Source organism: Balaenoptera musculus, chromosome 14 (assembly GCF_009873245.2).
Source record: "Balaenoptera musculus isolate JJ_BM4_2016_0621 chromosome 14, mBalMus1.pri.v3, whole genome shotgun sequence".
NCBI classification, from domain to species: domain Eukaryota; kingdom Metazoa; phylum Chordata; class Mammalia; order Artiodactyla; family Balaenopteridae; genus Balaenoptera; species Balaenoptera musculus.
Genome location: NC_045798.1, coordinates 67,040,556 through 67,057,382, shown reverse-complemented (window position 1 = coordinate 67,057,382; position 16,827 = coordinate 67,040,556). Strand labels below are relative to the sequence as shown.

Below are 16,827 nucleotides of genomic sequence, written 5' to 3'. Positions count from 1 at the left end.
TCAAGAAAAAAAAGGAGAAGACTCAAATCAACAGAATTAGAAATGAAAAAGGAGAAGTAAAAACTGACACTGCAGAAATACAAACGATCATGAGAGATTACTACAAGCAACTCTGTGCCAATAAAATGGACAACCTGGAAGAAATGGACAAATTCTTAGAAAAGCACAACCTTCCGAGACTGAACTAGGAAGAAATAGAAAATATTAACAGACCAATCACAAGCACTGGAATTGAAACTGTGCTTAAAAATCTTCCAACAAACAAAAGCTCAAGACCAGATGGCTTCACAGGCAAATTCTATTGAACATTTAGAGAAGAGCTAACACCAATCTTTCTCAAACTCTTCCAAAATATAGCAGAGGGAGGAACACTCCAAAACTCATTCTACGAGGCCACCATCACTCTGATACCAAAACCAAAGATGTCACAAAAAAAGAAAACTACAGGCGAATACCACTGATGAACATAGATGCAAAAATCCTCAACAAAATACTAGCAAACAGAATCCAACAGCACATTAAAGGGATCATACACCATGATCAAGTGGGGTTTATCCCAGGAATGCAAGGATTCTTCAATAAACAAAAATCAATCAATGTGATACACCATATTAACAAACTGAAGGATAAAACCCATATGATCATCTCAATAGATGCAGAGAAAGCTTTCGACAAAATTCAACACCCATTTATGATAAAAACTCTCCAGAAAGTAGGCATAGAGGGAACTCACCTCAACATAATAAAGGCCATATATGACAAAGCTACAGCCAGCATCGTTCTCAATGGTGAAAAACTGAAACCATTTCCACTAAGATCAGGAACAAGACAAGGTTACCCACTCTCACCACTATTATTCAACATAGTTTTGGAAGTTTTAGCCACAGCAATCAGAGAAGAAAAAGAAATAAAAGGAACCCAAATCGGAAAAGAAGTAAAACTGTCACTGTTTGCAGATGACATGATACTATACACAGAGAATCCTAAAGATGCTACCAGAAAACTACTAGAGCTAATCAATGAATCTGGTAAAGTAGCAGGATACAAAATTAATGCACAGAAATCTCTTGCATTTCTATACACTACTGATGAAAAATCTGAAAGAGGAATTAAAGAAACACTCTCACCATTGCAAGAAAAAGAATAAAATACCTAGGAATAAACCTACCTAAGGAGACAAAAGACCTATATGCAGAAAACTATAAGACACTGATGAAAGAAATTAAAGACGATACAAACAGATGGAGAGATATACCATGTTCTTGCATTGGAAGAATCAACATTGTGAAATGACTATACTACCCAAAGCAATCTACAGATTCAATGTAATCCCTATCAAACTACCAATGGCATTTTCCACAGAACTAGAACAAAAAATTTCACAATTTGTATGGAAAGACAAAAGACCCCAAATAGCCAAAGCAATCTTGAGAAAGAAAAACGGAGCTGGAGGAATCAGGTTCCCTGACTTCAGACTATACTACAAAGCTACAGTACTGGCACAAAAACAGAAATACAGATCAGTGGAACAGGACAGAAAGCCCAGAGATAAACCCACGCACATATGGTCACCTTATCTTTGATAAATTAGGCAAGAATATACAATGGAGAAAAGACAGCCTCTTCAATAAGTGGTGCTGGGAAAACTGGACAGCTACATGTAAAAGAATGAAATTAGAACACTTCCTAACACCATACACAAAAATAAACTCAAAATGGACTAAAGACCTAAATGTAAGGCGAGACACTATAAAACTCTTAGAGGAAAACATAGGAAGAACACTCTATGGCATAAATCACAGCACGATCCTTTTGGACCCACCTCCTACAGAAATGGAAATAAAAACAAAAATAAACAAATGGGACGTAATGAAACTTAAAAGCTTTTGCACAGCAAAGGAAACTATAAACAAGACGAAAAGACAACCCTTAGAATGGGAGAAAATATTTGCAAACAAATCAACGGACAAAGGATTAATCTCCAAAATATACAAGCAGCTCATGCAGCTCAATATCAAAAAAACAAACACCCAATCCAAAAATGGGCAGAAGACCTAGACCTTTCTCCAAAGAAGATATAAAGATTGCCAACAAACACATGAAAGGATGCTCAACATAACTAATCATTAGAGAAATGCAAATGAAAACTACAATGAGGTATCACCTCACACCAGTCAGAATGGCCATCATCAAAAAATCTACAATAAGTGCTGCAGAGGGTGCAGTGAAAAGGGAACCCTCCTACACTGTTGGTGGGAATCTAAATTGATACAGCCACTATGGAGAACAGTATGGAGGTTCCTTAAAAAACTAAAAATAGAACTACCATATGACCAAGCAATCCAACTATTGGGCATATACCCTGAGAAAACCATAACTCAAAGAGTCATGTACCACAATGTTCACTGCAGCACTATTTACAATAGTCAGGACATGGAAGCAACCTAAGTGTCCACTGACAGATGAATGGATAAAGATGTGGCACATATATAATGGAATATTACTCAGCCACAAAAAGAAACGAAATTGAGTTATTTGTAGTAAGGTGGATGGACCTAGAATCTGTCATTCAGAGTGCAGTAAGTCAGAAAGAGAAAAACAAATACTGTATGCTAACACATATATATAGAATTAAAAAAAAAAGGTTCTGAAGAACCTAGGGGCAGGACAGGAATAAAGATGCAGATGTAGAGAATGGACTTGAGGACACGGGCAGGGGGAAGGGTAAGCTGGGACGAAGTGAGAGAGTGGCATGGACATATATACCAAATGTAAAATAGATAGCTGGTGGGAAGCAGCCACATAGCTCAGGGAGATCAGCTCAGTGCTTTGTGACCACCTAGAGGGGTGGGATAGGGAGGGTAGGAGGGAGATGCAAGAGGGAGGGGATATGGGGATATATGTATACGTATAGCTGGTTCACTTTGTTATACAGCAGCAACTAACACAACAATGTAAAGCAATTATACTCCAATAAAGATGTTAAAAAAATACATTTATGTTGGTACAGGTTGTAAGGGATTATAAAAGAGTAACAAAACATAAGGTGAGGGCAAAGATTTACTTTTCCTGACAACAGTCTAAGTCCTTGGATAATAATCATTGCTACCTTTTATGTATTACCTACTACAGTGTGCCAAATATTTACCCTTTTTCTAATCCACACAAGTGTGGCAAGGTATGAAACATCTAGTAAACAGCAAGTGTTTTCATGGAAGTGATTTCAATGTAAACAGGTGTGGGACAGTTTAGGTTGAAGGTGGAAATATAAATAAGAGAAAAGCCTGGAGCACACACTTTCAGAGGAAGTGAAGCCATCCAGATTCTTAATCTAGACGTCAAATTTTAAGGTACTAGTAATATTCAATATTTAAATTCAGTGTACTAAAATTTTTTTGTTTTTAGAAAACCTGTTATGTAATATTTAAAAATCATGCAAATTGTCTTGAAAACATGTTTCTGTCCTTTCACATCCATCGCAAACATTATGAGAATTTTTCAAAATGGAAAACTACATAATACATTAAACCTTAAATATTTACTGATGGGAATATAATAGATTCTTCTGCATATCAATTCTCCTACTAAACATCAATTTGCAACGCTCATTTATTTCTTTAATCATCATAAACCATTATAATTATCATGCAATAGTTTTTTTTTTTTTTATTTTTTTAAAAAACATTATAGAAAACAATAAAAACAATAAAATATAAACAAAAATAGCAGTATAATGAACTCTTCTGTATCCATCATCCAGGTTCAACTCATAGTTAATCTTTTTTTTTTTTATTTCTGAGATATACATTTTAAAGTAATAACTAGAATTATGACTTATAACATTATACCAGAACATATAAGATTTTTAGAAATTTCATGTAATGTCTGAAACATTTATATTAACATATTTCCATACAAATAACCCAATGAAAGTTTAGTATTAGTTGTTTTGTTTGTTTGTTTGTTTTTATACTGCAGGTTCTTGTTAGTCATCAATTTTATACACATCAGTGTATACATGTCAATCCCAATCGCCCAAATCAGCACACCACCATCCCCACTCCACCGCAGTTTTCCCCCCTTGGTGTCCATATGTCTGTTCTCTACATCTGTGTCTCAACTTCTGCCCTGCAAACCGGCTCATCTGTACCATTTTTCTAGGTTCCACATACATGCGTTAATATACGATATTTGTTTTTCTCTTTCTGACTTACTTCACTCCGTATGACAGTCTCTAGATCTATCCACGTCTCAGCAAATGACTCAATTTCGTTCCTTTTTATGGCTGAGTAATATTCCATTGTATATATGTACCACATCTTCTTTAACCATTCGTCTGTCGATGGGCATTTAGGTTGCGTACATGACCTGGCTATTGTAAATAGTGCTGCAATGAACATTGGGGTGCATGTGTCTTTTTGAATTATGGTTTTCTCTGGGTATACGCCCAGTAGTGGGATTGCTGGATCATATGGTAAATCTATTTTTAGTTTTTTAAGGAACCTCCACACTGTTCTCCATAGTGGCTGTATCAATTTACATTCCCACCAACAGTGCAAGAGGGTTCCCGTTTCTCCACACCCTCGCCAGCATTTGTTGTTTGTAGATTTTCTGATGATGCCCATTCTAACTGGTGTGAGGTGATACCTCATTGTAGTTTTGATTTGCATTTCTCTAATAATTAGTGATGTTGAGCATCTTTTCATGTGCTTCTTGGCCACCTGTATGTTTTCTTTGGAGAAATGTCTATTTAGGTCTTCTGCCCATTTTTGGATTGGGTTGTTTGTTTCTTTAATATTGAGCTGAATGAGCTGTTTATATATTTTGGAGATTAATCTTTTGTCCGTTGATTCGTTTGTAAATATTTTCTCCCATTCTGAGGGATGTCTTTTCGTCTTGCTTATGGTTTCCTTTGCTGTGCAAAAGCTTTGAAGTTTCATTAGGTCCCATTTGTTTATTTTTGTTTTTATTTCCATTACTCTAGGAGGTGGATCAAAAAAGATCTTGCTGTGATTGATGTCAAAGAGTGTTCTTCCTATGTTTTCCACTAAGAGTTTTATAGTGTCCGGTCTTACATTTAGGTCTCGAATCCATTTTGAGTTTATTTTTGTGTATGGTGTTAGGGAGTGTTCTAATTTCATTCTTTTACATGTAGCTGTCCAGTTTTCCCAGCACCACTTATTGAAGAGACTGTCTTTTATCCATTGTATATCTTTGCCTCCTTTGTCATAGATTAGTTGACCATAGGTGCGTGGGTTAATCTCTGGGCTTTCTATCCTGTTCCACTGATCTCTGTTTCCGTTTTTGTGCCAGTACCATATTGTCTTGATTACTGTAGCTTTGTAGTATAGTCTGAAGTCAGGGAGTCTGATTCCTCCAGCTCCGTTTTTTTCCCTCAAGACTGCTTTGGCTATTCGGAGTCTTTTGTGTCTCCATACAAATTTTAAGATGATTTGTTCTAGTTCTGTAAAAAATGCCATTGGTAATTTGATAGGGATTGCATTGAATCTGTAGACTGCTTTGGGTAGTATAGTCATTTTCACAGTATTGATTCTTCCAATCCAAGAACATGGTATATCTCTCCACCTGTTGGTATCATCTTTAATTTCTTTCATCAGTGTCTTATAGTTTTCTGCATACAGGTCTTTTGTCTCCCTAGGTAGGTTTATTCCTAGATATTTTATTCTTTTTGTTGCAGTGGTAAATGGGAGTGTTTCCATAATTTCTCTTTCAGATTTTTCATCATTGGTGTATAGGAATGCAAGAGATTTCTGTGCATTAGTTTTGTACCTTGCAACTTTACCAAATTCATTGATTAGCTCTAGTAGTTTTCTGGTGGCATTTTTAGGATTCTCTATGTAGAGTATCATGTCATCTGCAAACAGTGACAGTTTTACTTCTTCTTTTCCAATTTGTATTCCTTTTATTTCTTTTTCTTTGATTGCCGTGGCTAGGACTTCCAAAGCTATGTTGAATAATAGTGGTGAGAGTGGACATCCTTGTCTTGTTCCTGATCTTAGAGGAAATGCTTCCAGTTTTTCACCATTGAGAATGATGTTTGCTGTGGGTTTGTCGTATATGGCCTTTATTATGTTGAGGAAAGTTCCCTCTATGCCCACTTTCTGGAGAGTTTTTATCATAAATGGGTGTTGAATTTTGTCAAAAGCTTTTTCTGCATCTATTGAGATGATCATATGGTTTTTATTCTTCAATTTGTTAATATGGTGTATCACGTTGATTGATTTGCGTATATTGAAGAATCCTTGCATCCCTGGGATAAATCCTACTTGATCGTGGTGTATGATCCTTTTAATGTGTTGTTGGATTCTGTTTGCCAGTATTTTGTTGAGGATTTTTGCATCTATATTCATCAGTGATATTGGTCTGTAATTTTCTTTTTTTGTGATATCTTTTTCTGGTTTTGGCATCAGGGTGATGGTGGCTTCGTAGAATGTATTTGGGAATGTTTCTCCCTCTGCAATTTTTTGGAAGAGTTTGAGAAGGATGGGTGTTAGCTCTTCTCTAAATGTTTGATAGAATTCACCTGTGAAGCCATCTGGTCCTGGACTTTTGTTTGTTGGAAGATTTTTAATCACAGTTTCAATTTCATTACTTGTGATTGGTCTGTTCATATTTTCTATTTCTTCCTGGTTCAGTCTTGGAAGGTTATACCTTTCTAAGAATTTGTCCATTTCTTCCAGGTTGTCCATTTTATTGGCATAGAGTTGCTTGTAATAGTCTCTTAGGATGTTTTGTATTTCTGCGGTGTCTGTTATAACGTCTCCTTTTTCATTTCTAATTTTATTGATTTGAGTCCTCTCCCTCTTTTTCTTGATGAGTCTGGCTAATGGCTTATCAATTTTGTTTATCTTCTCAAAGAACCAGCTTTTAGTTTTACTGATCTTTGCTATTGTTTTCTTTGTTTCTATTTCATTTATTTCTGCTCTGATCTTTATGATTTCTTTCCTTCTGCTAACTTTGGGTTTTGTTTGTTCTTCTTTCTCTAGTTCCTTTCGGTGTAAGGTTAGATTGTTTACTTGAGATTTTTCTTGTTTCTTTAGGTAGGGTTGTATAGCTATAAATTTCCCTCTTAGAATTGCTTTTGCTGCATCCCATAGGTTTTGGATCATCGTATGTTCATTGTCATTTGTCTCTAGGTATTTTTTGATTTCCTCTTTGATTTCTTCAGTGATCTCTTGGTTATTTAGTAACACATTGTTTAGCCTCCATGTGTTTGTGTTTTTTACGTTTTTTTCCCTGTAATTGATTTCTAATCTCATAGCGTTGTGGTCAGAAAAGATGCTTGATGTGATTTCGATTTTCTTAAATTTACTGAGGCTTGATTTGTGACCCAAGATGTGATCTATCCTGGAGAATGTTCCGTGTGCACTTGAGAAGAAAGTGTAATCTGCTGTTTTTGGATGGAATGTCCTATAAATATCAATTAAATCTATCCGGTCTATTGTGTCATTTAAAGCTTCTGTTTCCTTATTTATTTTCATTTTGGATGATCTGTCCATTAGTGTAAGTGAGGTGTTAAAGTCCCCCACTATTATTGTGTTCCTGTCGATTTCCTCTTTTATAGCTGTTAGCAGTTGCCTTATGTATTGAGGTGCTCCTATGTTGGGTGCACATGTATTTATAATTGTTGTATCTTCTCCTTGGATTGATCCCTTGATCATTCTGTAGTGTCCTTCCTTGTCTCTTGTAACATTCTTTATTTTAAAGTCTATTTTATCTGATATGAGTATAGCTACTCCAGCTTTCTTTTGATTTCCATTTGCATGGAATATCTTTTTCCATCCCCTCACTTTCAGGCTGTATGTGTCCCTAGGTCTGAAGTGGGTCTCTTGTAGACAGCATATATATGGGTCTTGTCTTTGTATCCATTCAGCAAGCCTGTGTCTTTTGGTTGGAGCATTTAATCCATTCACGTTTAAGGTAATTATCGATATGTATGTTCCTATGACCATTTTCTTAATTGTTATGGGTTTGTTTTTGTAGGTCCTTTTCTTCTCTCTGTTTCCCACTTAGAGAAGTTCCTTTAGCATTTGTTGTAGAGCTGGTTTGGTGGTCCTGAATTCTCTTAGCTTTTGCTTGTCTGTAAAGCTTTTGACTTCTCCATCAAATCTGAATGAGATCCTTGCTGGGTAGAGTAATCTTGGTTGTAGGTTCTTCCCTTTCATCACTTTAAGTATATCATGCCACTCCCTTCTGGCTTGTAGAGTTTCTGCTGAGAAATCAGCTGTTAACCTTATGCGAGTTCCCTTGTATGGTATTTGTCGTTTTTCCCTTGCTGCTTTCAATAATTTTTCTTTGTCTTTAATTTTTGCCAATTTGATTACTATGTGTCTCGGAGTGTTTCTCCTTGGGTTTATCCTGTATGGGACTCTCTGTGCTTCCTGGACTTGGGTGGCTATTTCCTTTCCCATGTTAGGGAAGTTTTCGACTATAATCTCTTCAAATATTTTCTCTGGTCCTTTCTCTCTCTCTTCTCCTTCTGGGACCCCTATCATGCGAATGTTGTTGCATTTAATGTTGTCCCAGAGGTCTCTTAGGCTGTCTTCATTTCTTTTCATTCTTTTTTCTTTAGTCCGTTCCGCAGCAGTGAATTCCACCATTCTGTCTTCCAGGTCACTTATGCGTTCTTCTACCTCCGTTATTCTGCTATTGATTCCTTCTAGTGTAGTTTTCATTGCAGTTATTGTATTGTTCATCTCTGTTTGTTTGTTCTTTAATTCTTCTAGGCCTTTGTTAAATATTTCTTGCATCTTCTCGATCTTTGCCTCCACTCTTATTCCGAGGTCCTGGATCATCTTCACTATCATTATTCTGAATTCTTTTTCTGGAAGGTTGCCTATCTCCACTTCATTTAGTTGTTTTTCTGGGGTTTTATCTTGTTCCTTCATCTGGTATATAGCCCTCTGCCTTTTCATCTTGTCTTTCTTCATGCAATAGTTTTTAAATGGAATTTCTTTTTGCTGAGAAATCCATGGGCTTTATATGGGGGTGCAGCAAAATCATCTACATTAGGATTTTAAGTTAATTTTTATGGAGATGAAATTCACATAACAAAATAAACTGTTTTAAAATGAACAATTCAGAGGGATTTAGAAAATCCATAATGTTGTACAACCACCTCTATCTAGTTCCAAAACATTTTCATCATCCCAGAAGGAAATACCATACCCATTAAGCAGTTTTCCCCACTTCCCCAGTGACTGCAACCACCAATCTGCTTTCTGTATTTTTGTATTTACCTATTCTGGATATTTCATATAAATGTGCTACCTAAATATGGGCACAAAACAAGAAATCTAAATGATCATAAGCACATCAAGAATCATGAGAGACGGGAATTGGGGAAAGGGACAGGGCAGATGTTGTTTAAAAGTACAAACTTTCAGCAAGAGGCCTAAGAGATAAGTCCTAGAGATCTAATACATAGTGAACACAGACAACAGTACTGTTATTATAATCATCTAACTTGCAAAGAGACTAGAACTTAATTATTCCAATCACTAAAAAGAAATTATAATTACATAATGTGCAGAGGTGCTAATTATCAGTACAGTGGCAATATTACAGTGTATCAAATTAACCTGTTGTACACCTTAAATTTACACAATGTTCTATGTCAAATATATTTCAATAATGGTAATAAAAAAGAATCAAGAGAGACACCATAAAATAACTGATTGGTTTTCTTCAAAAATGTAAATGCCATGAAAAACACTAAAGAACCATTGCAATTTAAAGAAGACTGGACAGATAGGACAACTAAATGCAAAACCTGATCCCCCAAAATGCCATCAAGGATATTACTGGGATAACTGGCAAAATTGGGAGATATATTGTAACTTACATAAAAGTCTTGTATAATTTTAAATATTCTGAGTTCGATAACCATATGTAAGAGGTATCCTTTTCTGAAAATACACAGCGAAGTATTAAGGGGCCAAGAAGTATGATGTATACAACCACGTCTTTCAAATTATTTCAAAATAAATTTTGAAAGACAGAAATTGAAAGTGCAGCCCTGATCATGTTTGTGTGGTTCTTCCAGGAGAGAAAGCATTATTTATCACAATTAAAACTTTGGTACCAAAAGACTGGATTAGTATTGCAGCATATTGGTGAGGTAGGAAAATCTAAAACAGTATGGAATACGTTTTAGTTTATTTAAAATCAAAGACTATCTGAGAAAAATACACTTTGCAATTAGTACTTGTGGTGTAATAAGAAATATATTTGGTCTTGGTCCCCAGTTCTTGTACAGAGTTCCTAAAAACTGCTGGAATTTCTTGAGTGACAGGAGTATCTTTTGTTATTCATAAGCAGCCCCTTTTGATCAGACCTGAGTTTATGCTAATGAGGTGACTTAGGGTGAGGTCACTACAGAACCTTGGTCACCAGAAAGACCAAGTGATTATTAGAGAGTGGGAGCTTTCAGTACCACTCCAGTTCCCCTGGGAAAGGGGGTGGGAACGATGGCAATTAAGATCCATAAAAACTTTTGAACAAGGAGAGTTGATGACCTTTCAGGTTGGTGAACACACCTAGGTGCTGGGGGGTGGCAAGCGCAGAGGGCAAGGAAGTGCCGTGCCCTCCCCGACCCCAATACCTAGTCCTATGTGCCTTTTCCATCTGTTCCTGAGTTGTATCCTTTTATAAGAAACCGGTAAATATAAGTAAAGTGTCTCCCTGAGTTCTGTGAGCCATTACAGCAAATGATCTAACCTGAGGAAGGGGTTGTGGGAAGCCCTGATTTACAGCTGGTTGGTAAGGATAGGTCAAAACCTGGGGCTTGCGACTGGCATCTGAAGTGGGGGCAGTCTTTCCGGGCTGAGTCCCTAACTTGTGTGATCCGAAGTTACCTCCAGGTAGACAGTGTTAGAATTAAGTTGTAGCACACCCCATCAGTGTCTGCCTAGAGCTGGAGAATTCCTGGGTGTGCGGAAAAAACACATTTGGTGGCCGGAAGAGTTGAGTCTGTGAGTAGGAAGAAACAGTTTTTCCCTTCAGTAGTTAACTTAAGATCAGCATTCTGACATATAAAATCTTCTATTTTCAGCTCCTGGCTAAAATTTTGCTTCTATCAAATACTGAATTTAGTCTGTAAAATAAAGATTACCTTTTAAATCTACCTCATAGGTAACTGTAATGATCAAATGAGAGAATGGATGCAGAAGAGTATTAAAGACTTAAAAAGTGTTACAGCACTCAAATTATTACTTTATGACTAAGTGATAGAGAGTAAAATAAAATATAAAAGTAATTTTAATAGTGTCTTTAAAACAAGTAGGCATAAGTTAAGAAACAACTTAAGGAGAAAAATCAATCTCTGCCAAAAATAGAACCAAGGACTAAGGAGAGAGACAGACAGACAGCAGGCTTAATAGCAGCTGGAGGCAACAGGACAAAATGGGGAAAACCCACACCTAACTCCTCATGTTATACAGACAGGATGGAAGAACTGTAAAAATGAGTGAAGTAAAAACAGGAAACAAAATAAGGTGGGGCTTCCCGTTTTGAATAAATATGAAAACTCAAGCTGCTTACCTGAGTTTCCTGGATATTGAGGTATGCCTGTGGTTTCTCCCTCTGGTGTGCCATTCATCCTGCCTTACCCTGGGGGTTAGTGAATTTACTCTCTGGGTGGTGTTTATAAACTGGACTGGGACTGAAACTGCTAGGCCACTGGCTGCTGGAGAACACTCTCCCTGGCTCCCTAGCTGGGGGTAGAAAGCAGAAGTTCAATGTAATAGACCAAAATTAGAGAAAGGTCATGACTAGGTACAGTGAGCACAAGCTCTGCCGTCAGTCTGAATCTGGATGCAGCTAATTACCAGTTTGGAATCAGTTATGTTACCCAAGCATTCCCAAATGGTCTCTGAATTGGTGTCTGTCTGGGACACGTTTTTCACTAGTCTAACCAAATGAGAAAAACTAGGACAACGTAGTATTGAAACAGGAGGGAAGGGGGCAGGGCACAACCTTTGAAAGAATGACATAGCCCAAGGACATGACATAAACGGATTAGAACCAAATGGGTCCAAGACGGTGGACAAGTTGACTTCCATTAGACCTCGAGCCTCAGTAGACGCTCACTGTAACACATCAGCAAGCTAAATGACAAACCCACAGGTGCCATGACAGTTCTAAGGCGACCATAAGGATCAAAAAGTGGGCGGTGGCCCAATTCCTGGAAATCCCTGCCCCTTCCCAAAACAGCTGGAATACTCCTCTCACTCATTAGCCTATGAAATTACCCACCACTATAAACACTGACAACCCCGTACCCTGGTGCCTTTCTCACCTTCTGAGATGGCCCACGCTCTGTTTGTGGAGTGCATTTCTCCCAAGGCCGCACGTGCCTTCTGAGATGGCCCACACTCTCTCTGCGGAGTGTGTTTCTCTCTAAATAAACCCACTTCTTACCTGTCACTTTGTCTCTCACTGAATTCTTTCTGCGATGAGACATCAAGAACCTGAGCTTCATTAAGTCCTGAAACCAGGTGTGTGATCTCAGTTGGAAGACTGTGGGTTTTCCCTGGGTTCGAGTCCTGGCCTCGTGGGTTCAAGTCCCAGTCTGGGTTTTGGCCAGGTTTGAGTCCCGGCCGCGTGGGTTCAAGTTCCAATCTGAGGTGCGTGGTTTCAGTATAGTTTTTCATAATACTAAATTTATTGTCTGCGTTTTCATGTTGTAATTATCTTCCTCCCTTTTTGGTGGTAAAAAAAAATTTTTTTTGTTTTGAAAGGATGGGGATGGTAGATTGTAGTAGTTTTTAAAAAGGTCCATAACCTTGACAGAATTAAAAGTTGGTGATCTTACGTCTGGTCCCAATTGCCCCCCTACACACACACTTTTCTTTTTTTAACTTACCCATGAAGTCCAACGGTCTGGGAACCCCTAACTTAAGTCTCACTTTTCTTATCAATAAAGTAGGGAAGGGGAAGGAAAACTCTATTTTGCAGTTGTGTGCAGTAATGATAATATTTAAACAAAGCATCAACCCCTTAGAGCTTTTTTATCATCATCATAAAGAGCTCGACCACTTCACTTGGTTTATTCAATAAAATCCATATCCAGGCAATCTGGCAGAGTGGTCAAAGGCAAGCTCTGGAATCAGACCACTGGACTTAAATCCTAGCTTTGCCCCTGCTACACTGCTAGCTCCATGATCTTGAGTAAGTCGGAGTTAAGCCTCAATCTCCTTGGACTGTAGTTATCTCATCACTTGAATGGAGATGATAAACAACAGGACCTACTAAATAGGGCCATTTTAAGATTAAAATTAGGTAATCCATGTAAGATGATTATCACAGTGCCCTCTAAGTGCTCTATAAATGTTATTTATCTATGCATTATTGTTATTAGTAGTAATAAACTGAAGAGGTCAGAAGATGCTTTCTAAATGCCTGTTTCTGCATCAACATCTTCCAATGTAAAATCCATATTAAGAGGCTATGAGGGGGCTTCCCTGGTGGCGCAGTGGTTAAGAATCTGCCTGTCAATGCAGGGGACACGGGTTCGAGCCCTGGTCTGGGAAGATCCCACATGCCGCAGAGCAACTAAGCCCGCGAGCCACAACTACTGAGCCTGCGTGCTACAACTACTGAAGCCCACGGGCCTAGACGGTGCTCTGCAACAAGAGAAGCCACCGCAATGAGAAGCCCGCACGCCGCAACAAAAAGTAGCCTCCACTTGCCGCAACTAGAGAAAGCCCGCACACAGCAATGAAGACCTAACACAGCCAAAAAAATAACTTAAGAAAAAAAAAAAGAGGCTATGAGGTTTGTATATTAACTATACTTCAATAAAAAGTTTTTTGTTTAAAAGGAGGCTATGAGGAAAATCATGGTTAACATTTATTTAAACTATTTCAAATTAAATCTCTAGGTCAAGAATGAGAATCTGGATGACATACAGATCCAGGCAAATACCAAATGTCATCCTAAACAATATCTACATAATCAATATATTTTTCATAACTTTTGAAATTTGTACATATTGATCAAGGCAGGTACAATATGCAGCCATATAATCAAAGTGGTGACTTTCAAATAAAATAATTAACTTTTAATAAAATGGTTACTGTTTTATTAAATCAAATGTGGAATAATTTTGATATTTAGTATGAATTTTGTTCTGTAATATTGATCCTCAGTAAACAACTATACATTTTAGTGTTATTTATTTTTAACTGTTTTTTTAAATTTTATTTTATTTTTTTATACAGCAGGTTCTTATTAGTCATCAATTTTATACACATCAGTGTATACATGTCAATCCCAATCGCCCAATTCACCACACCACCATCCCCACCCCCCCGCAGCTTTCCCCCCTTGGTGTCTATAGTTATTTATGTTTTAAAATATGGTTAAGTTGGTCTGAAATTCACCAATATAAATTATAATTAATTTTAGTTTAACTTAATATAAAATGTAACGTAGTTCAGAATAGCTTACTTTTTTATATGAAATTAAATACAATTTATGCACAAACAGCATTACGGTAAGAGTTAATTTACAAAAGAAATTCTCAAATGGTAAATGGGTTTTTTCTTTATGAATTTTTAATGCATTTTCATAACAAATTTATTAAAAGACAAAAACATTATACATAAACACCTTCTAAGAGTGAAACCTGTAAGCGGTTCTTTCTCAGGAATAACTATTGAGCAAGAGTAAGTTTTAATTCTCAAGAGAATGCAAAACTTCTACAAAAGCATAGCCCAACATTTCCTTTTAACATATGGTAAAGGTATATCAGCATTTCTAGCCTCTATGCCTAACTTTTAATTAAGTCTTTATAGCTACCATAAAAGAATCAGATAACAGATTATAAATCAGTGCTCAAAGTTGATTATTTAAAGGTCCACTATTAGAAGATAACATTAAACATTTTTCCTTTATTTCTGCAAACCATGTAACATAACTCAACTAGTTATAGTAGTTACACAATATATATTTACCTATCATTTGCGTAACTACTATAGTGTGTGTATATATATATGTATACACACACGCGCACACACACAGCTGTGTATGTGGGGGGGGGGGGTTGTAAGGAAATGACTGTTTCTTCTCTAATTTCCAGAATGCTTGGCAACTAAAGATCAAAACTTAGGAGCACAACACTGCACTTAGCTTTACAGCATGAACAATGCTTAAGGAGCATACAAGCTTAAGAGGAGGCTGGAGCTATTAAGTTAGATTGCCTGAGTTCGAATCCAGGCTTTGCCACGTAAAACCTGTGACCTTGGGTAAGTTACTTAGCCTTTCTAATTTTCATTTGTAACCTGGAGATAATAAAGAGTACCAACCTCAGGGCATTATTTTGAAATAATTCTTGCAGAAAACAGCGCTCGGCTCCTGATTAACAATGATTAACAATTAATACGTGCTTCCATGTTATCAGTTGCAACACTAAAAGAAATAACAGTGCTATCAACTGTTTTGTTTTCAAGTGACTGCCACAAACATTAAGAAGGTAAATCAAACAGATACGCGATTACACGTTTTGTAAGGAAGCACTTCTGTTGAGATCTGTTATTTTGATTAAGCTTCTTCTCACTAAACGGCAACGGAAATTTTCTAGAATTATCTTTGGAACCAAGAAAGTCAAATCCGGGACCTCAATGTAACACCACACAAGCAGAAATGGATATCACCAGCATCAAAGAAACACCTGCCAAACCTGGTCCACAGATGTCATTTCACATGAATGGACAGAACCGTTCCAATCTTAGAACTTTCTAGCCTGCAACAAACTTCCATTAAAGCAAGGATCAATCACAACACACAAACAAAATGCCTAACTCCTGCCATTAATTCATCCCTGCAGAAAAAGAGAACTATTCGATAAAGGGATTTGGAGCCACAAAATCGGTCTTTAAGGGGCGCGGGAGTAAAGGGTAGAAGAGATGCTCCCGTTAAGGAAGCCGCAGGGCCTTACTCCAGGTCGGGAAGGCGGGGCGCCCTGGGACTAGCGAGTCTCGACCGGGAAGTCGCGTCCCCAAACCGTGCGCCAGGGAAGAGCCGCCCACGGTCAAACAGGGGGTGCCGAGACCCCACCGTTCCCCACGCTCTCAGCCAGGACTCGACGAACCCCTTCCCTTCACCCCGCCCTCCCATCCGCCAAGCTGGGACCTTGTGGGCCGCACGCGCGGAGGCCGGCGGCGGGTCCGCGCTCGGCTCCCCGGGCCGGGGTGAGGAGACCGGCGCCGCTCCCATCCCGGAACTCCCGCCCGGGCCCCGCCGCGGCAGGCCGCCCGCAGCTGCGAGCCGTGCGGAGCCTTACCCGACGTCTAGCCAGGCGACAGGTGGTGCTGCCGGCGGAGAGGCCGCGGCCCCGCAGCCCACCCGGATGATGCTCAGCTCCGGCCGAGTTCGGCCCTCCCTTGCTCGAGGCTTTCCGGAGCCGGCTCCAGGTCAGGATCGGACTGGCTGGGTCGGCTGGCTACTAGCCGAGGCAACCAGTAAATCCGCGTACTGAGAAGAGGGAACAGGGAGTACCGCCGGCGCAGCCCCATGGGGGGAGACTGACGGGCGCGCAGACCAATACGGAGGCAGGAAGCCAGCCTTGAGGGGCGGGGCTCCGCTTTGAGGTTTCGCGACCGGCGCACCCGCGTTCTAGCCTCGCAGGACCGTACTCTGTCTGGTGGCTAGAGGTTACCATTTGGGGCCAGGTGCATGCCCTTAAGGGCCCGACCCCAAGGAGTGAGAGAGGGGTCGTGTAGGGTGGGAGGAGTCCAGATATAAAGACGATAACCACCGCCCCACGAAAAGACCTGGGGCTGGCTACAGCCGACTTCGCATTCC

General features: G+C 38.8%; 1 protein-coding gene across 2 annotated transcripts in view; it reads right to left on the bottom strand.

Moving 5' to 3' along the window:
• Positions 1-16,553, bottom strand: part of ME2 (malic enzyme 2) — a 62,962-nt gene extending 46,409 nt beyond the window's left edge. The window contains exon 1 of one of the 2 annotated variants that reach the window (XM_036823704.1): positions 16,307-16,553. The gene's annotated coding sequence lies outside the window, so the exon portion shown is untranslated. Of the gene's footprint in view, positions 1-12,441; positions 12,470-16,306 lie in introns of those variants that run through there. The other variant, XM_036823705.1, reaches the window with a different exon arrangement.
• Positions 16,554-16,827: the final 274 nt, after the last annotated feature.